Raw genomic sequence first — 19,283 nt, 5'->3', positions numbered from 1 at the left:
CTTGAAGCTCACTTACCCTCCTTGCTGAGGTAATTGCAACCAAGAAGACCGTCTTAAAAGATAACAGTCTCAAAGGACACTTGTGCAAAGGTTCGCAAGGTGAACCCATCAAGAAAGTGAGCACCAGATTCAAGTCCCATTGAGGCACAATGAAAGGAGTAGGAGGAAATTTATTTGTAAGGCCCTTTAGAAACATTAAAACAATAAGAGATTTAAATAAGGACGGCTGATCCGGCAGACAGAGAAATGCCAACAAGGCCAAAAGATAACCTTTGACCGTAGCTAAAGCAAACCCTTGCTAAGCCAAAGAAAGTGAAAACTGAAGTACGTCAGACAATCGAGCCTTCAAAGGGTCAATGGACTTCTCCCCACACCAAGAGACAAATTTAGACCATCTATAAGAGTAGATAGACTTGGTGGAATCACGTCTGGCCGATAAAATGACATCCACCACATCATGTGGGAGAGAAAAAGAATTCAGGTTTCCCCGTTCAATCTCCAGGCATGAAGGTGTAAGGTCTGGAGGTGGGGGGAGTAGAACTTTCCCCTCCATCTGAGAGAGGAGATCTGCCCTGAGAGGGAGACGGAGCGGCGTGCACGAAGAGAGGTGGGGAAGATCTTGGCCAATCCGGGGCGATCAATATGACTTGGGCCCGGTCTTGGCGAATCTTCCTCAGAACCCGAGGAATCAAGGGTATGGGAGGAAACGCGTAAAGGAGTCTTGAGTCCCAACTCAACTGAAACGCGTCCCCCAAAGCTCCCTGCATCAGATACTGTAAACGGCAGAATGACGGGCAGGGAGCAGTCTCGTGAGTGGCAAACAGGTCCACCCAAGGAGTTCCCCAAGTCCGAAAGACGCGACGAACCACCTCCGGATGAAGCCTCCACTCGTGGTCGGCCGAGAATTGCCAACTGGGACTGTCTGCACGTACGTTCAGAACTCCGGCCAGATGATTTGCCATCAGACAAATCTGATGGTCCTGAACCCAGGACCAGAGACGCAGAGCCTCTCTGCAGAGACATTGCGACCCCACTCCTCCCTGCTTGTTGACATACCACATCGCGGTAGTGTTGTCCGTCAAGACTTGAACCGGGAAGGGAGGAAGGCCTTGAGCGCCAGACGTATCGCCCGCAACTCTAAAAGGTTGATGTGAAGCAACCTTTCCTCTGGAGACCAAAGTCCCTTGATCTCCAGATCCCCAGAGGAGCACCCTACCCTAGAGTGGATACATCCGTTATTACTGTGGCAACCGACGGAGGAAGGTGGAAGGGCCTTTCTTGAGACAGATTGCCTTCCACGCTCCACCAAGACAGATACGCCGCAGCTTCTCTGGAGATCCTGACTGACTCCCTGAGATCTCCGTTGTGCTGATACCACTGCCTGCGGAGGTACCACTGGAGTGCCCTCATGTGCCAGCGTGCATGGTTGACCAACAGAATACAGGAAGCCATCAGACCGAGCAGACGGAGGACCTTCAGGACTGGAACGACCGCTCCATTGTAAAATAAAGGAATCATTTCCTGTATGTCGCGAATCCTTTGAGGAGGAGGGAATGCCTGACACACAGTTGTATCCAGTACAGCACCTATGACCAGGTTGCGCTGGGAGGGCACCAGGTGAGATTTGGGAACATTTATCGAAAAACCCAATCTGAACAACAACTGAATTGTTACTAGCAGATGATTGAGCACCTTCTCTGGGTATTCTGCCTTGATTAGCCAATTGTACAGATAAGGAAAAACTGGTATCCCTGGTCTTCTGAGATGTGCCGCCACCACAGCCATCACCTTGGTGAACACTTGAGGCGCACTAGTAAGACCAAACGGAAGGACCGCAAACTGGTAATGCTGCGAACCCACCGTAAAACGGAGATACTTCCTGTGTGACTTCAGGATGGGGATGTGGAAATATGCATCCTGCAAGTCGATCGACACCATCCAGTCTTCTTCCAGCAGCACCTGAAGAACCTGTGCAAGGGTGAGCATCTTGAACTTCTCCTGTTTCAGAAAGAGGTTCAAAACCCTGAGATCCAGAATTGGACAAAGTCTGCCATCCTTCTTGGGGATCAGGAAATACCGGGAGTAGCATCCCTGACCCCTTTCCTGCTCCGGAACCACCTCTATCGCACCCTTTCTTAACAACGCCAGGCGGTCCTCTGAGCAAAACCCTTGGCAAGGAGGGCAATTCGGAGGGAACTCCCGAAAGGGAAGAGCATACCCATTCTCCACGAGATTGAGAAACCAAAGGTCTGATGTGACCGATTCCCAATCTCGTAGGAAATAGGTAAGCCGACCCCCCACAGGACCCGCATGATCCGGAATGGATGCTTGACATCCTTGAGGTCGAGCCCTTTGTTTGCCTCTGTATGACTTATACAGCGGATTTTGCTGTTGTTGCGACTGCTTGTAGGGACGAAAGGAGGACCTTCCAAACCCCCTAAACCTTTTGCCCACAGTTCCTCTGGATTGCAAACCCAAAGACTTGGCTGTAGCTCTGCTGTCTTTGAATCTCTCCAACGCAGCATCAGCCTTCTTCCCGAAAAGGCCCGAGCCATCAAAAGGTAGATCCATTAAAGCAGCCTGGACATCCGCAGAGAATTCGGAAGTCTTCAACCAGGCCGCTCTCCTGGTGACAATTGAAGAACCCATGACTCTCGCCACCGATTCAGCTGTATCCAACCCACTTTGGATGACTTGCCGAGCAGCAGCTTGAGTGTCAACAAGCACCTCATTAAAAAAATGTCTGTCCTCCTCAGGAATTTTAGGGGCCAACTGCTTCACAGAATCCATCAAAGCATTCGTTAACTTGAGAACCATACTCACTGACGAAAAAACTTTCTTCACGGATTGGTCCTGTTTTTTTGAATCTATGTCTCCAGGCACCTGAGGGAAAGCACCTGCAGATTTCTTGGAGCAGGCTGCCTGCACCACCAAGCTCTCTCGCAATGGATGTAAAGATAAAAAGTCTGGGTCTCCAGGAGCCACCCTATATCTTCTTGCAACAGCTTTAGAAACTGCAGGAGCCGTAAGAGGTCTACTCCACACCTCCAAGATTGGGTCCGTCAAAGCTTCATTGAAAGGAAGCATGGGCTCTACTACAGAAGATGGAGAGTGGAGGACTTCTGTCAAAATATTCGACTTATACTCCGCAGTAGGCAGATTTAAATTCAATAGTTCTGCTGCCTTCTTGATGACCACATGAAATCTTTTGAAGGGGTATCTGAGACAGAGGCTAACTCCCAATCCGGAGACAGTTCCAATCCACTAGCCTCCCTTAAGTCATCAAAGAAATCCTCTGATTCCTGTAGCTCACCCTCTTCCATCTCAGCCTCTCTGTACCTCTGTTCCTCTAGAAGTTGCTGACCTTCACGTCTCGACCTCTCCTTCGGAAAAGGCGACGGCGGATCTGCAATCGACTCCGATGGAGCCGGGGCCGACGTCCAACTCGGAGCCGAAGGACCAGGACGCTGTTCTCGAGGTCGAACAGGAGCCAGCGCCGGTGACGAATGAACCGGCGTCGATGACCTCGGCAGTGCCGATAGATGCCAAGGCGGCATCGGAGCTGGCATAAATGGCATGAACAGCGCCGGAGCATAAGTCTGGGGGACTCCCAGATTATAGGCCATCGGACCCATGGGACCAACCGCTGCTCCAGAGGGGTACATGGCTCTCGTGAAGACACCATACATGGCATTTAAATACTGTGTAGGGTCTTGTCCCGGGCCTGGTAAGGGAGAGTATAGACCCACAGGCTGCTCTTGAGGAGGCACCGGATTCTTGTGGACCTCTTCTTCGGGTTGGTGTGCTGGAGTCGTCGAAGCCTCAGGCAAGGGAGCCTCTTCCTCCTCTCGACTTGGTGTTCGAGACAGCGCCAGAGAGGGATTCGACACCGGAGCCGGTGAATGCTCCAGCGACTCCATGGGCGAAGCATCACCTTCCGGATCCAGAGCCTCTGGTGAAGGAGATATATCATCTTTACGATGCCTGCTTCTCGCTGACTTCGGCTTCGAATTCGAATCCTTCCCAGAATGATGTCGAGATACATGCTTCCTCTTCTTGTGCTTCTTTTTTGCGATCTGGAAGCATATCCCGATGACGACCTCGAAGGCGACTTCGAATGAGACCTCGACCGCAACCTCGAGCTCTTCCTGTCCTTTTTACCTTTCATTTTAGCAACCAGGAGCTTCGCCTCTCTTTCAGGAAGGGCCTTGGGATTCATCTTTTTACCGGACGGACACCCTTGGACATCATGGTCCGAGCTCAGGCACCATACACAATCTTCATGCGGGTCTGTGATTTACATAATTTTCCCGCATTCACCACACGGCTTGAATCCGGTCTTCTTCGAGGACATCTCGACAGGAGAAAACGAAAGAAGAAGACACTGAAACCAACAAACAGTAACAAAGTTACTATAAAAGCTACAAAGGATCCCTCGAAAACCGTTAGAGTCGACGACGCGGAAAAAAGGGAACTGATGTAATCACGCCGACGTGGGCCTATTATGGAGTCGGTGACGTCAGCGGAGCCGCGCGCGATGCCGTGCTTCTGTGACGTCGTCCACTTTGGCGCTAAGCTACAAAAAGAATTTCCGAATGTTGCTGATGAAGGGGGATATTCACAAGGTGAGGAATCCACTGGCAGATGTATCCATCAGAAAGAGTGCTATCAAAGAGAAGTTCATCTGATGGATACTCCTAAACTCCTAAGCTTTAGAACAGATAGCATAACAGTACCTCTAAATGGTGGAGGGCCTGGGAGGGTCTCGAACTAGGAAATTAGCCTGCAAATAGCCCTTTCTAATGACCTGGCTGCCAAGGCAGTAGTACCCTGTGATCATATGCACCAATGCCCAAGTCGCAGGCTGACGGATGCCGAGGACAGGACCTCCCCTTACAAGCGCAGTTGTTGCAGCTCTTGCCCTATTGGACTTGGCCCGCAGCCATGCCATGGGCTCTTTTCCTGCCCACACAACAATTCTATAGACACAGGATTATCAACCATGAATGATCTTCTGCACCATGCTGTTTTATTTGCTCCCAATGAAACCAACAGAGCGGGTCGCCCATGTGGTGGTCCCTAGTAAGGGCCATATAAAAGCCCAGAGATTTTTTAGGGTCAAATTAATTAAGCCTCTCCTTTTCTTTTGAATGGTGTGGCAGAGCAAAGAAGGCTGGTAGGATAATAAACTGCATGACATGAAACGGAAACCACTTTTGCAGGAAGGCGGCCCGAGTTCTTAACACCAATGTGTCTAGAAAGTGGTGTAGGAAGGAACAGCACCTGGAGCTCACTCATGCAGAGCACAGAAATAATCACTATGAGAAAGGCAGGTTTGCCTGTCAGGAGCGGAAGAGAACAACTATGTGTCTGCTCATATGGGGTGCACGTGTGGAATGTGAGTATCCAACTGAACTGAGGCCCCACTGTGACATTAGAGAAAGGTTTTGTAGGACACATTTGAGTCAAACTCTTCAAAAAAGGGCATCTTGGTGGGGACCTGAAAAGAGAAGGATGACCTAGCAAAATTAGAAAGTTGAATGGTTGGCGTGTAACCTTTAAATGTACCCACTGCCTAACCCTATGGAGCCAACAAAAAAACAAAAATACATTAAAAAAAGTCTGGCCTCCAGAGGAAAAAAGGTGACGGGTCGCACACAAAACCACAACTTTTCCCAGCCCAAATGTATTTTATTGAAGGATGTCTGGTTGCTATTATGACATGGAGCACTAATTGAAGGAAATCAACTCTCACTAATCAATCTCTATGCATGGAAGTGTAGGTTGCAGAGATTCAAGAGTAGGATCCAGAGAGCAAATGTGGGAACTGGCTCTCTATATAGTGTACTAAAACGTAGAACACTGCACAGAGAGTCCAATGGGTGCTCAATCGGTTTACAGAGGCTAAAGTATGTAATACTAACTCTCTTTTTTCTGGTAGGGTGGGCGAGCAGTTAGACTTATCAGAGGGTAGTGCTAAGCATTTGTTGTACTCACAGAGGCAATAAATGAGACACAAACTCAAACAATAAATCCAAGACCAAACTTGAAAAAGAACACTTCTTTTTACATATGTTTCAAAACCAAGAACTTAGTTCAAAGGTAAGTGCTTTCTTCAAAAGCGAATTCGTACAGGTAAGTGCACTCAGGCAGTGACTCTTCTCTGTCTTTCTCTTGATCCATCGAATCTGAGTTCTTTGATTCAGGGGTGCCACTTAAAAACTCAATTTAGGGGTGTTTTGGGGAATGACAGGTAGTAGCCAATGTGCTACCTACCATTAGGGTACCTACACCATCAATATGACCACTTCCTGTGGGAAGTGGGTATAACCCTAACCCTAGAATGCTAATTCCGTCCAGAACAACATGGAGGAATCTGAAAAGTAGGGTCCACATCAGCTGGGGTGGTGCTGGCTGAATGTGGGCACACCTCCTAATCTTACTTATTTTCCCAAATGTTGTGCCGCCAAAAGGTGGTGTCAGGACAGGGGAGGGGGTATCTCGACTGCCTAGAGAGGCCTGGGTCACATAACAAAGCTGGTAGGGCCTTTAAAGCTTCCCGCCCTGGAATGCACATCCTGCTTGGCCGAGGTGTGAACACCTCTGCCCAGAGCAAGATTTGTTCCTGGCCTCCGAAAGCGAAGATTCTCACTTCAGGAGGTCAGAACTCCATCTAGGTGGCTGGAATAAGACCAGTCAGCCAACACACTAGTAGTCAGTAGATTTTCAGGGGACCCCTCTAAGGTGCCCTCTGGGTGCATTTATTAATAAATCCAGCACTGGCATCAGTGTGAGCTTATTAAGACGAGGTGTTTGGTACCAAACACCTAGGGATACAGTGAAGCTATAATGTAGGTGGAAAATTCGTAATGAGGGGGGGTCCAGCCCATGGGCTCGGTATGGCTTTCCAGCGCACTTGTGGTATTCAAGAGTGAACTTAGATTTCACAGGGACAAATCCACTCATGCAGATATGCCCACACATAGGTATAGTGCACCCGTCTTAGGGATGTAAGCCCTGCTGTAGGGGAGACATACCTATACCACATGCAGTGTTTTGCTGACATGGCACACAGGGGTGTGTACCATATTGACTCTTCGTTTTTCTCTGCACCAAGTCACGCAGGCTGCAATGACAGTTTGCATGAACTTGGTGAGGGGTCCCTTAGGATGGCACAATTCATGCTGCAGCCCTTTGGGGCCTCTCTAGTTCCCAGGCCCTAGGTACCAGAGGTACTACTTACTAGGGACGTGCAGGGATCCTAAAGAGTTAGCAATTGTTGCACAAAGGTACAGTTTAGGGAAAGAACACTGGTACTGGGGACCTAGTTAGCAGGAACCCAGTGCCCTTCTCAGTCATAGTTGCGTCAGATACCTTGCAAAAAGTGGGGGGGAGGGGTACCCATGAAAAAAGAGGCACTTTCCTACAGCAAATGTTTAGATAGGAGAGATATAAGTACCACCCCACCCACAGCCCGGTCTGAGCAAACAAGATGACTTGGGCCATCATCATGTTCTTCAGAATTTGAGGCAGAAGAGGTAAAGGTGGGAATATGTACAGGAGACCAATTTCTCATCGCAAATGGAATGCATCTCCTCGTGACTCTCCCGGAAAGAATTCTAGTGCACAAAATTGTCGACAATGTCCATTCTCTGCCAAGGCAGACAAATTCAGCCATGGGAAGGTCCCACTGTTTGAATATGCCTAGGGCATTCTCAGGATCGCAAAGCTATTCGTGATCTGCCAGCCAACCACACTGGTTTTCAGGGACCCTGCGGGGTGCCTGGCCACCAGTAAGATTTGCTGCTGGTCCATCCATCCAAAGGCAGATGGCCTCCTGGTATAGGATCCAGATTAATGGGATTCAGGTTACCACTATGCCACACTCGTTGCAGAATAACAAGGTGGTTGTGTTGTCCATGAGGACCTGCATCAGTTTTCTTCTGATGGTCATCAGGAAGGCCATGTCTTCCCTGGACCGGAATCAAGCATCCTAGGACCGGATTCTGGCTATCAACCGCCATCAGCCAGAGTCAAGGCGATTTGCATATGGCCATGTCAGAACTGGGGTAGCTTGGTGAGGAAAAAAACGATGGATTTAGGCCCAGATCTCTGTACTGGGGTGAATGTATGACCTTGTTCTGCATTCTGTCCATCAACTGTTGTTTTTGCATTTGTCACCCCGAGTGGGACGTGTATGCTCAGACGTGAGTCCCGGGCTCTCCACGCCACTGGAGTCAAGCTATCCTGGCTGATGACGGCTGATAGTCAGAAACCAGTCCTAGGATGTTTGATTCCGGTCCAGGGAAGACATGGCTTGGCAGTTCGGGCTGGGCTGTTCCCATGAGGCCCAGGGTCAAGGCTGACTTGCATAAGGCCATGTCTGTACTGGGGTAGCTTGGTGAGCAAAAAAACGATGGATTTAGGCCCAGATCTCTGTACTGGGGTGAATGTATGACATTGTTCTGCATTCTGTCCATCAACTGTTGTTTTTGCATTTGTCACCCCGAGTGGGACTGGTATGCTCAGACGTGAGTCCCAGGCTCTCCATGCCACTGGAGTCAAGCTATCCTGGCCGATGACGGCTGATAGCCAGAAACCGGTCCTAGGATGCTTGATTCCGGTCCAGGGAAGACATGGCTTGGCAGTTCAGGCTGGACTGCTCCCATGAGGCACAGGGTCAAGGCTGATTTGCATATGGCCATGTCTGAACTGGGGTGGCTTGGTGAGCAAAAAAACTATGGATTTAGGCCCAGATCTCTGTACTGGGGTGAATGTATGACATTGTTCTGCATTCTGTCCATCAACTGTTGTTTTTGCATTTGTCACCCGGAGTGGGACTGGTATGCTCAGACGTGAGTGCCGGGCTCTCCACGCCACTGGAGTCAAGCTATCCTGGCTGATGACGGCTGATAGCCAGAAACCGGTCCTAGGATGCTTGATTCCGGTCCAGGAAAAACATGGCTTGGCAGTTCGGGCTGGACTGCTCCCATGAGGCACAGGGTAAAGTCCAGCCGGAGCTGCCATGTAGGGCCCTCGCTGGACTGGAAACAAGAATCATGGGACCGGTTGTGGGGTATTACCCCTCATCAGCCAGGCTAGCTTGGATCCGATTGCACAGTGAGCAAGGAACACGCGTCTGGGCATGCCCATCTCACTGAGGGGGAAAAGATGATGAACAGAATTCTGAGTAAATCATACATTCACCCCAAGTCAGGACATCTGGGTCAAATCTGTCGTTCTTTTGCACACCATGCCACCCTAGTTTGGACCCAGCCGTATGCAAATCAGTCTTGATCCTGTCCACATGGTAACAGTCCACCCCAAACTGCCAAATCAGGTCTTCCCTGGACCGGAAACAAGCACCCTGGGACTGGATTTGAGGTATTACCCCATATCACCAAGGCTAGCTTGAATCCAGTGGCACGGTGAGCAAGGGACCCACGTCTGGGCATACCCATCCCACTCATACACTCAGTGCTGTTCCTTACACTAGTACCAAATCTGAAGTGCTACTTCTACTGTGCCCTGCTTTTTGCATGTCTTTGAAGGAAGCTTGTAATGGTCCTGTAGTGCCACATGTGTTCCATGTCTTTGAACGAAGCTTGCACTGACTGGCACTGCAGTACCACACTTTAACCCCTTCCATGCTGCCGTCGGCCATGCTGTGGGAAGGCTGTGATGCTCTTTAAGTGGGCGTTATGTCTTTTGTGTGTAACCTAATGGCCTCCTACACTCTTGCTCCATGTGCTTTATTTCTGCGTGTTTCTCTTCTGACCAAAATACTGGTTTAACTGTCTCTCCAGCCTCATGTTTTCTCCAAAATAACAGATAATCTTGCTTAAGGAAAATGGACTTAAGGTAAGCCCACTTCAGTTATTCATCATACAGTGTCATTCACATATTAGTTCAGCTGTTCAGAACACCATACATACATATGGGCAATGGATCAGCCAGTTCGCTTCTGCCACTGGCTTTGTTGCCAATGTTTGGCTCAACCTAGTAGACAACACCTGGCCTTTAGGATGTCAGGTTCTCTGCATAGCAGTATTTTGCCTGCTTACTCAGTGTTACTGTGGGCCTAAGGAGATATTTCCTTTAGTTCATCCCGTAGTGGCTCGCCTGCAAAAGCAGACTAGTGCTTATTAAGTAATGAGAGTACCAGCGGCTCCACTGTCATTGGTCCACAACCTTCTTATGCAGAACACAAGGCACCATTGCTGCAAGCTTCAAAACCCTGCCACCATTTTGATAAGGTATTCTGCATACTCTGTAATGTTTAACTGCTCCAAGATAGTAGACCAGTCTAAAGCATTATTGTTTAATGCAGCACTTGCCCCCCTCATTTAGTTGGCGTTTTTTTTCTCTTTCTTTTTCTCTTTCTTTCTCTCTTTTTTAACTTTGTATATGCTTGCACTACAAAAAAAAAAATCACTTCCTTGGTTCTTATAAGGCAAGTGGGACTTTTGTTGTGCCAAGACTCTTCCTCTGAAAAGTCCACAAAGCTCAGACTTGGCAGTGCTGATCAAAGTGCGACTGATGGGGAGATTAGATCAACTCAGTGGGCATTCAGGCTAACATTGCAGCTTACTTCAAGTCCTTTGAATTACACTAGTGGACCGATGCACCAGATAATTAACCTGTGTCTCCTATGACACCATCAGTCCAAACTCTGCTACTTCCTACTGAGTGGTGTACCTGTGTGTGGGTGGTGTGAATGTGTGAGTGCAGGATAGTCACCATGTTTTGTGAGGGATGTACCTGTGAATGAAAGACTAACATTGTCTTTTGTGAGTGTAGGGTAAGTGGTCTATAGGTTGAAAGTTGTGCATGCGTGAGTACAGAATGAGGCCAATGCCTATGTAAATGAAGCATGAGATATGCCTGTGTGAGAGCAGCAGTGTGAGTGTGGGGTGCCTGCATATGCCTTTAGGTGCATGCACTTTACAAGTAACAAATTTATTGAACGAAGGTGTCCTTTTTGAAATGGTCAACCCCCTCCCTTTGGGTAGTTGATGTGATTTTGACTGGAAGTTCTCTGTGTTCCTGCTAAGCAGGTCCCCAGCGCCAGATCTCTTTCACAAAACTGTGCAATCGTTTTCCCAGTTGGCAATACCTTTAGTGCCCTCTGTAAGTCCCTCGTAAATGGTACCTAGGGCCTGAAGCACTAAAGAGGGTCCCCAAGGGCTGCAGCACAAATTGTGCCACCCTAAAGGACCCCTCTCCAAGCTCAAGTAACTGCCACCACAGGCTGTGTGTCTTGGTTTAGGCAAAAGTGAAAACAGGACATGAAAAACATACCTGTGTGCCATGCCCCCTAACAATGCATGTAATATTCGTAAGTCACATCTACATCGGGCCTTACAGCCCTAAGGAAAGGCGCCTTAGTTTACATACAAGGGCATATCTGCATGAGCAAAAATGCCCCTGTGCTGATCAGTTCCATTACTGCCAGTACAAGTAAACAGAGAAGCCATTTTAAAACATGTGCTGGACACTGGTGAAAACAAGTTCCCCAGCTACATACTGACTTCACTGAAAAGAGGGATGTTTGGTATTAAACATCTAGTATTAATAAACCCACATCGAGACAGTGTGGGATTCAGTAATATATGCACCCAGAGGGCACCTTAGAGGTGCCCCATGAAAACCTACCAGCTCCTGGTGCTGACTGACTTTTGTTAGCCCGCCACCAGAGAAGAGTGTGGAATATGGACCACCAAAATCCAACATTGTAAAGCACCACTGCCACCTAGCCTGAGCTGAAGTGGGCAACGGTGCCAGTGTGGTCCCCCGGCCCTCCAGAGACAAAGCCCCGCCTAGGACTTGCCCACTGTGAACCTCACGATGCCACCTGCAGCCTCTGTTTGCAGCCTCCTCTAGCGCGAGTGCTCCCAGTGACGAAAATCAGACGACTGACGACACCTCTGCACCCGTCGCCTGTGGAAGAGGACCAAAGGTGTCCCCGAGCAATTTGAGACTTGAGCCCCCCTTGTTGTTCAGACAGACTGGCTAACCAGTCCAAGCCTGCGGCCTCTTTTCAACAGGACCGATCCCCATAGGATAACATTGGGCACACAATGCTGAAAAGCACACTGGTCACCCCAGTGCCGCCTGAGGTGACCTGTAGGTGCTGCCTTGGACCTTGCCTCATACTGACCTTAATTCCAGGAGATTGATCCCATAAGTTGCTGTACTGTACCTAGGTGTCATACTTGTTTTTCATCCCACAGGATAACATTGCAGCTTCTGAAAAATGCACTGTATCGACTTTTTAAATGCAAACGTATTTCTCTTGAAAAACATACTTACCTGATCATATTGATTCTGGTGTCTTAACATATATAAAGATAAGTGTTATTTTTTATAAATGGTGTGGATCTCCTTATTGAGTCTAGTGCATCATTGATTGACTACTGTGTGTATTACCAGGGTCGGATTGGAATCACAATTTGGCCCGGGGACTGACGGAAAAAGTGGCCCACATTTGCGGGGCATGGCCCACATTTACGGGGCGTGGCCCACACATACACGGGCGTGGCCCACATTCACGGGTGAGCCCTTTCATGAAACACACAAGGAATGTAAGTGAGAGGATATTGTTCTTGTGAAGGACAGAGGGCCAAGGTGACAATGTCCTATAAGCTAAGCAACTGAAAAACAGCCAGACCCCTTTCTATTACCAAATTATTCCCAGCCCTCCAGTGCAGGAGCACCTGAAAACAGCGAGGCTCCTTTCTCTTAAAAAATGATTTCCAGCCCTCCAGAGCAGGAGCACCTGAAAACAGTGAGACCCAGCTATTTGTAACTTACTCAGCCCTCCCCAGCCCTTCACTGAGGGGAGGCTAAGGTGAAGATGGTGCGAGTTCCCCACATCACCTGCCCCCCATAGTGAGACCCATTCTTCCTCGCCCACTATGCCCTGAATGAGAAGGGCTGTGGGCGAGGACTAATGCAAACACTATTCCTGGGCTGCGTGGGCCCCAGAGGGGCCGAGGTGAAAATGTCTCAAAGGCTTGAGCAACACCTTGCCCCAGGGAGGCCGTTTCTGGCACACAATCACCCCTTCCCAGCCCACCATCAGCATGATTGCTTGGCAGGGCAGGGAGTCAAGGAGAGGCCACAGCTGAGCTGCTTTCCTCTCCCTGTCTGTGCTCTCTGTGGACTGATAAAGGGGGAAAAAACGGCCCACAGAGTGCACTGAGACACCGGCACTTCAGCCCATGCCCGAGTGCGCGCAGTGTCAATCCGCCCCTGTGTATTATTCAACCAAAGCAGACATGTTGGACTCCTATTTAAAACAAAGGAAAAAGCACCTACACTGACCCTTTTCCCAAAAAATCCTCCAATAGTAGGCTAACCCAGCCTCTGCATTCCTTCCAACAAATATCACACAATTAATTTAGGAATATGGTCAAAGCAAGCAGGCCTGCCGGCAGCCCTTCTGACCCATGTCCACGACAAACCTTCAAGAAAATTCTTATAACTAGCTCTGCTGCAACAGCAGTAAGAAAAGTCATCAATAATTCTTCAACTACAGGAATATTTCCAGAAGACCAAAAAAGTCATACATACACCCATTACTTAAGAAAACAGCCTAGACCCGCTCAACTTTGACAACCACAGACCAATTACAAATAGAGCTTTGCTTGGCAAACTGATAGAAAGAGCAGCATTTGCCCAAATGTCACAATTCATTGAAAATAATTCCATACTTTCAGACTTCCAAATAGGATTAAGTCCAGAAAGAGGCAACAGAATCTGCCGTCATTGCCATCTGTGATGACCTTAAGAACAGAGTTGACCAGAACGAGGTTGCTGTACTACTTCTCTTGAACGTCTCAGCTGCCTTTGACACAGTTGACCATGACACATGAATACAAAGACTCTACGAAGCAGACATAGAGAGGACTGCTCTCGACTGGATGACATCCTACCTTCAAAATAGAACAAATATCATCCATACATCCCTTTCTTGCCCAAACCATACTTCACAAAAGCAGGGGTCCCTCAAGGCTCTATCATCTCACCTATGCTTTTCAACATCTACATGAAGTCATTACCGGCACTGATCATTCAATTTCACCTCACATGCTAGAACTGCAGATGACACACAAATACTCCTTATACTGGAAGGCCCCAAAGACATTGGAAACTCACAAATGTTTACTTCCCTCAGAGCCGTTGATCAGTGGATCACAGGGAGCCCTCTCAAATGGAATGCTTCCAAAACTGAAATACTTATGTTGCGATTGGAACAATTATGACCCACCTGCCTCCTGGCTTGATGATCTGGGAGCCCTGCATAAAGTATCTAAGGACGTAAGAAACCTCAAAATTACCATGAACTCCAAGCTATCAATGAATGCCCAAGTGGACAAACGTACAAGATCAAGCTTCATTACTATAAAAACTCTGCGACGCATCTTCCACCACCTGGGAGTTCCACACAAGGTCCAGGCTACTATCTCTCTTGTACTGTCTTGGTTGGTGCAGTGGAGAATAGTAACTTGTGAATGTTTAGTGCTACAAGGTCCCAGTCTGTGACAGAAAGTGCTGTGTACATGCCAGACATTATTTTAAACTTGCATTACACACAGGATAAGATAGGCTGCTATAATAAGTGCAAAAAGTTTAAGATTTAAAAAAAAAAAGGGCTTCCAAAATATAGATTTTAGTAATACCCAGACTGTCGTACCGCAACTGTTATTTAACTGTCTTTTAAAAGTACACCCTTTTCACAGCCTAGCTGGTAGCTCCCTTGCAGTTCCTTTCAAAAAGAATAATTGTGTCTCATTGGGAAGTTTCAAGTGATTCCACCAATTAAAGCCAACACCGGCTTCCAGGCAGCCTTTACATATGCACATTAACCAGTTTCACACATCTGCATTTCTTTCAGGGAAGCAGGAACCCTGGCGAGAAGGCTTGTTTAGCTGCCAGCACTGCCCTCGCTTTCACAGCACAGGGCACTCCCTGCCTGGTACTTCAGCTGAGGATTTCAACTTTCGGAATTAACCGTCCCGGGATGGTATGATCAAAAAGTATGGGCACTTCGTGCCCCTCCGATCCAGCCCACTTCGACCACTGCTCTTAAGAATCTAAGACAGATCACTCACATGAACGGGTTCGTGTATACACAGACGTGTGTTCAGTATCTCCGTTAAAGGGGCTGTTTCCTATTTCCCAGTACAGGGAATGGGGTTTTTAAACTAAATCAGATGGTGGGAGAAGTCGTGCCAGACTCCTCCCCACATTCCAAGCACTCTTCCTCCAGATACAGACCACCGCCGCTCTGAGGAGTGAGGAAACCCTGCGTCCGGAGCAGGGGGACCACCTGATCGAACTCCCACAGGGGTGCAACTGCGGAAAGGAACCCTGCGTAGGATTCAACATGCCCAGGCAAACCAAGCAGTGACGTGCGGGATAGGGGGGCACTAGGCTCCCGCACTGCTACACGCTTTTGCAGTCTGGGAATGCGCATCGGCACTTCAGGTTCTCCGTCAGGAATCTTACTTTTCAGAATCCCAAACAGTTCTTCTTGGCTGTGTACGCACGGTACGTAACAATTACATTATTTATCAGCATAAACTATTGTTCTAAGCTGAGGATAGTTTCCAGAGGAACCATGGAGGAGACACGAATGAGAAACAGCGGCGTAACGCGAAATTATGTCGCATAATATTTCGCGGGTCCCCTGAGCCTCCCATATCTCGGTGATACTCATTGGCCTTGCGTCAAATTGGGGGAAGAGGGGGCCGAATGGCGGCCGCACCCCCTGCCCAGCTGGGGCCTCCGTTACGCCCCCTTACGAGAAGGCAGGTTTTCGGATACATTCATGGCGTAAGGTCGAAGTGCGCCTCCAAAGATAATGCGCCCATGACCCTTGGTGTGTTTACCACAATGTCACCTGTGCGGGAACTTCCGGCGGATTGATACGCAAGCGCCGAGCCTAGGGTGACCTTCCGCTCTCCGGGTCATTGAGGAGGCGGGTTCAGTCGTGGACGTGTGTGGGGTAGCACAGCCTACGGCATTCAAAGTGCGCTATTAACGACTGAAAACTGATTCTCAGACAGCGGGAGTGAGGGCAGCGTGTACGTCGGGGTGGGGAGAGAGAGGTGGACACGGCTAGAAAGAACACAATATTCGGTCATTATTTTGTTGGCCTTTCATCAACAGGTAGCTCCATATAAAATATAAGGTATGGGCTTTAAGTGGGATGAAAAAACGGGGGGAGGTGGCTCTCAAAGGGGCGTGGTCAATGTAATTAAGGGCGTGGCTTAAAGACACATAAGCTGAAAATGTGTGCTTAGCATACTGTGCTGCCCGACTTGTACTTTTCTGTTTCTGTCATTGCACCCAGATATATAATACAACAAGCAACATCATACCTACAACAAGTCAGGACTACTGGCTTTGTCAATGGTTGTTAGTTGCGTAAGATAAATAAGCAGCAACTATGGCTTGTATAGAATATTGAAAAAGTTTCCACTTAAAGCCCTGGTGACACCACAACAATGTTGCTGCTTCAGTTTTTCAAAAAAGAGGGAAATCCAGAGAGAAAATTACCATTTTTAAAGGATTTCCCTTCCCCTACCTACGCTCACCTGGCAAGACGTTATGCCGTAACTTCTCCACTAGTTAGAAGTGAACAGTGTGAGCACACGCACATCGATGTGCCTGCTGTCACTACAGTCCAGAAAAAAAATAGGACTGCCTGTACCAGGGCACAAAACAGAGCCCGATAGAGACCCGTTTCAAGGCCCCCTTTAAAAAAAACTGCCGGTGCTCAGCACCAGGAAGACCTGGCCCACTTAAAAGCCCTGTATAAGGTACACACCTGAAAGCACAGACATGCAGATTAAAGTCATCAGTGGGAAACGCACAAAGCTGAGCGTTAATGCGATCATTAGAGTGTCACTGATTTGTCCGGTGCATTCAGGAAGAGTAATGTGCATTTATAGTGCTACGAGGCGCCAGAGAGTGACATCAAGCACCGTGCATATCGAAGTAGTTAAAAAAATGTATTACAAGCTGCAGCAAAATGTGTACAAGGATTCAGTGTTAAAGTGCGTGCAGTTACTTTAACAGTCACACTTGCTTCTCACTCATTGGCTTTCCTTCCTCTTGTGTTTGCCCCTCCCATGCAGCATTCATTGCCTGTGTACCATCCTTTTGATGCACTAACTTGTATCCTATTTAGTTGTATCCTATTTAGTGCTCGCAATAAGGGAACTACCGAATCCCTGCACTCCCCCCCCCCCCAAGCGCTGCATGTTCCTCCGTCCTCCCCCACTCGAGTGCTGCCTTTTACACCCCCCCACCCTATTCGCTACGTGTTGCTCTCCTTGTCCCACCCACCCTGGTCATTGCTTCCCCCTCCTAGGTTTTATTTTACTAAATTCTTAGTTTAACTCTTCCTGCCCGTTCGTAGTCGCTCCCCCTTAGACCCTTGCTTCCTCACCCGTTCTCTCTTGCTTCCCCTCCCACACGCTCCGTCATTGATCCGTCACTGGTCGTAGTAATAAAACATTTTTTAAGTGTCCAGCAGCTACCATTTACTGTCAACTCCGCGGTTAAAAAAAATTGGCGTCCGTCAAAAAAATTCAAGTGGCATCCGTCATTTTGGACCAGTAAAAAAACAAGCATTTACACTGCAACGGTCTCGCCTTTGAAAAAGTTAGAGCTATTGGCATTGTAAATGACAACATTTTTATTTATGTGTTGGTTTTGAAAACAGATAAATAAATGCCATTGTCATTTTCAATGCCAATAGCTTAATCTCTCGCAAATGCCACACACAAACGCAGAGTCCCACACACATACATACCTACAGAGCCACACACAGAGCCACACACACAGTCACATACACACACACAGCCACAGACACACTATCTATCCTACTACCGCCACCTCTCAACACACATGCATTCGAAACATGCACGTGTTCATGTGCTTACTCGTACTTGCAATATTTTTATATTTTATATAGCTATATGAGTTTGTGCAGGTAGTAGCTTGATATCACATACATATATCAGATATATAATGTGCACTTTTATGAAATATTGCAAACAGATACTTTTGTAAAGACATGCTGCATGTTATACCTAGAGTAACCCACAGCTGCCTATATTTGTGTGCGAGTTTGTGTGTAGTAACCACTCTTAGTGTGTGTTTTTACAAACGTGACTAAAGGTATATACACAAATAATGAAATTTAAATAGGGAATAATGTTGCAGCATTATATACAAGGCGTAGTAGCCATGTGTGTGACAGTGCATAGTGGGACATGCACTTGACATACATATTTACGTACTCCGGATTACACGTAAGGCATGCTTTAAACATGCAATGTTATAAAAGTGTTAAAGTTTGTGTAATGAAGGCAACCCATGCATGAACCTAGAGAATTTCGCAGCTCTGTTCGTATCCCACATTATGTTTTTTCTGGGACTCACTCGTAGCACTATAAACCACTGTCTGGTGTGCCAGTATGCAGAGGAGCAAAAAGCCAATACTGTGAAACGTGTCAGACAGGACATGGGTCTACTTGCCAGATATGCTCGAGTCCCTTCAGTACGCGCCCGTATTAACCGCTCGCCCGCCCCTTAGGTGCAGGAGCCTCCGTTAACCACCCCTCCCTCTCGCTTTGGAAGGTAGCTTATTCCCTTTTCCATGAAGGGACCTGATATTCTCGTCCTGCGCTGACTGACTCGTGTACGAACTGCTGAGAGATCATTCTCTAAAGGCACTTGTACCAGAAAAGGTCCCCAATCCAACTTTTTTACGTCCTCACCGGTCACTTTTCGCACCCCAGGTGCCAATAGTTAACCATACTTCCGGTCTTGACCTGCTAACTTCCGGTTTCTGTGCCGCCACGGCGGGCAATTTGCCACGAACGCTTCCCTGCAGCAGATACTAGCTGTAGTCGACTCGGGCGCGGCTCCGCCAACCGAAACCGTCCGTGTTCGTTTCACAAGCCGATTCCACCAATTGGAAGAAACGTCATGTTGAACTCCAAGAATTGTGACAAATAATAGATCGCCATGCATCAGGAAAGCCGGCCATATACCAATCAGCAGATCTACTAGCTGAAGGGGGCGGGCCGATGCCTGAGCAGTGATTTGCGTCCGTTCGTCTGAGAAACGTCCCTCTTGAAATGGGTCCTTTTACCGGCGTTCGTAGAGAAGCAGAGCAGCGAGCGCCATCTTCGAACAGTTCTAGTGGTCCAATTTATCGCAGTATGCGTTTAAATACAGCGCTGACCTCACTGACTTACTCT

At 48.1% G+C, this 19,283-nt stretch overlaps 2 protein-coding genes across 2 annotated transcripts in view; one reads left to right on the top strand and one right to left on the bottom strand.

Moving 5' to 3' along the window:
• The window catches only part of IFT140 (intraflagellar transport 140), a 1,386,753-nt gene that overhangs the window by 272,536 nt on the left and 1,094,934 nt on the right, over positions 1 to 19,283 (bottom strand). The window lies entirely within an intron of this gene.
• Positions 15,274 to 19,283, top strand: part of TMEM204 (transmembrane protein 204) — a 146,407-nt gene continuing 142,397 nt past the window's right edge. The window contains exon 1 of the mRNA XM_078662939.1: positions 15,274 to 15,555. The gene's annotated coding sequence lies outside the window, so the exon portion shown is untranslated. The remainder of the gene's footprint in view (positions 15,556 to 19,283) is intronic.

The sequence above is a fragment of the Lissotriton helveticus genome, chromosome 10 (assembly GCF_964261635.1).
Source record: "Lissotriton helveticus chromosome 10, aLisHel1.1, whole genome shotgun sequence".
Lineage (NCBI taxonomy): Eukaryota > Metazoa > Chordata > Amphibia > Caudata > Salamandridae > Lissotriton > Lissotriton helveticus.
The sequence above is the reverse complement of the archived record's forward strand: the minus strand, read 5'-3'. Positions and strand labels throughout refer to the sequence as shown.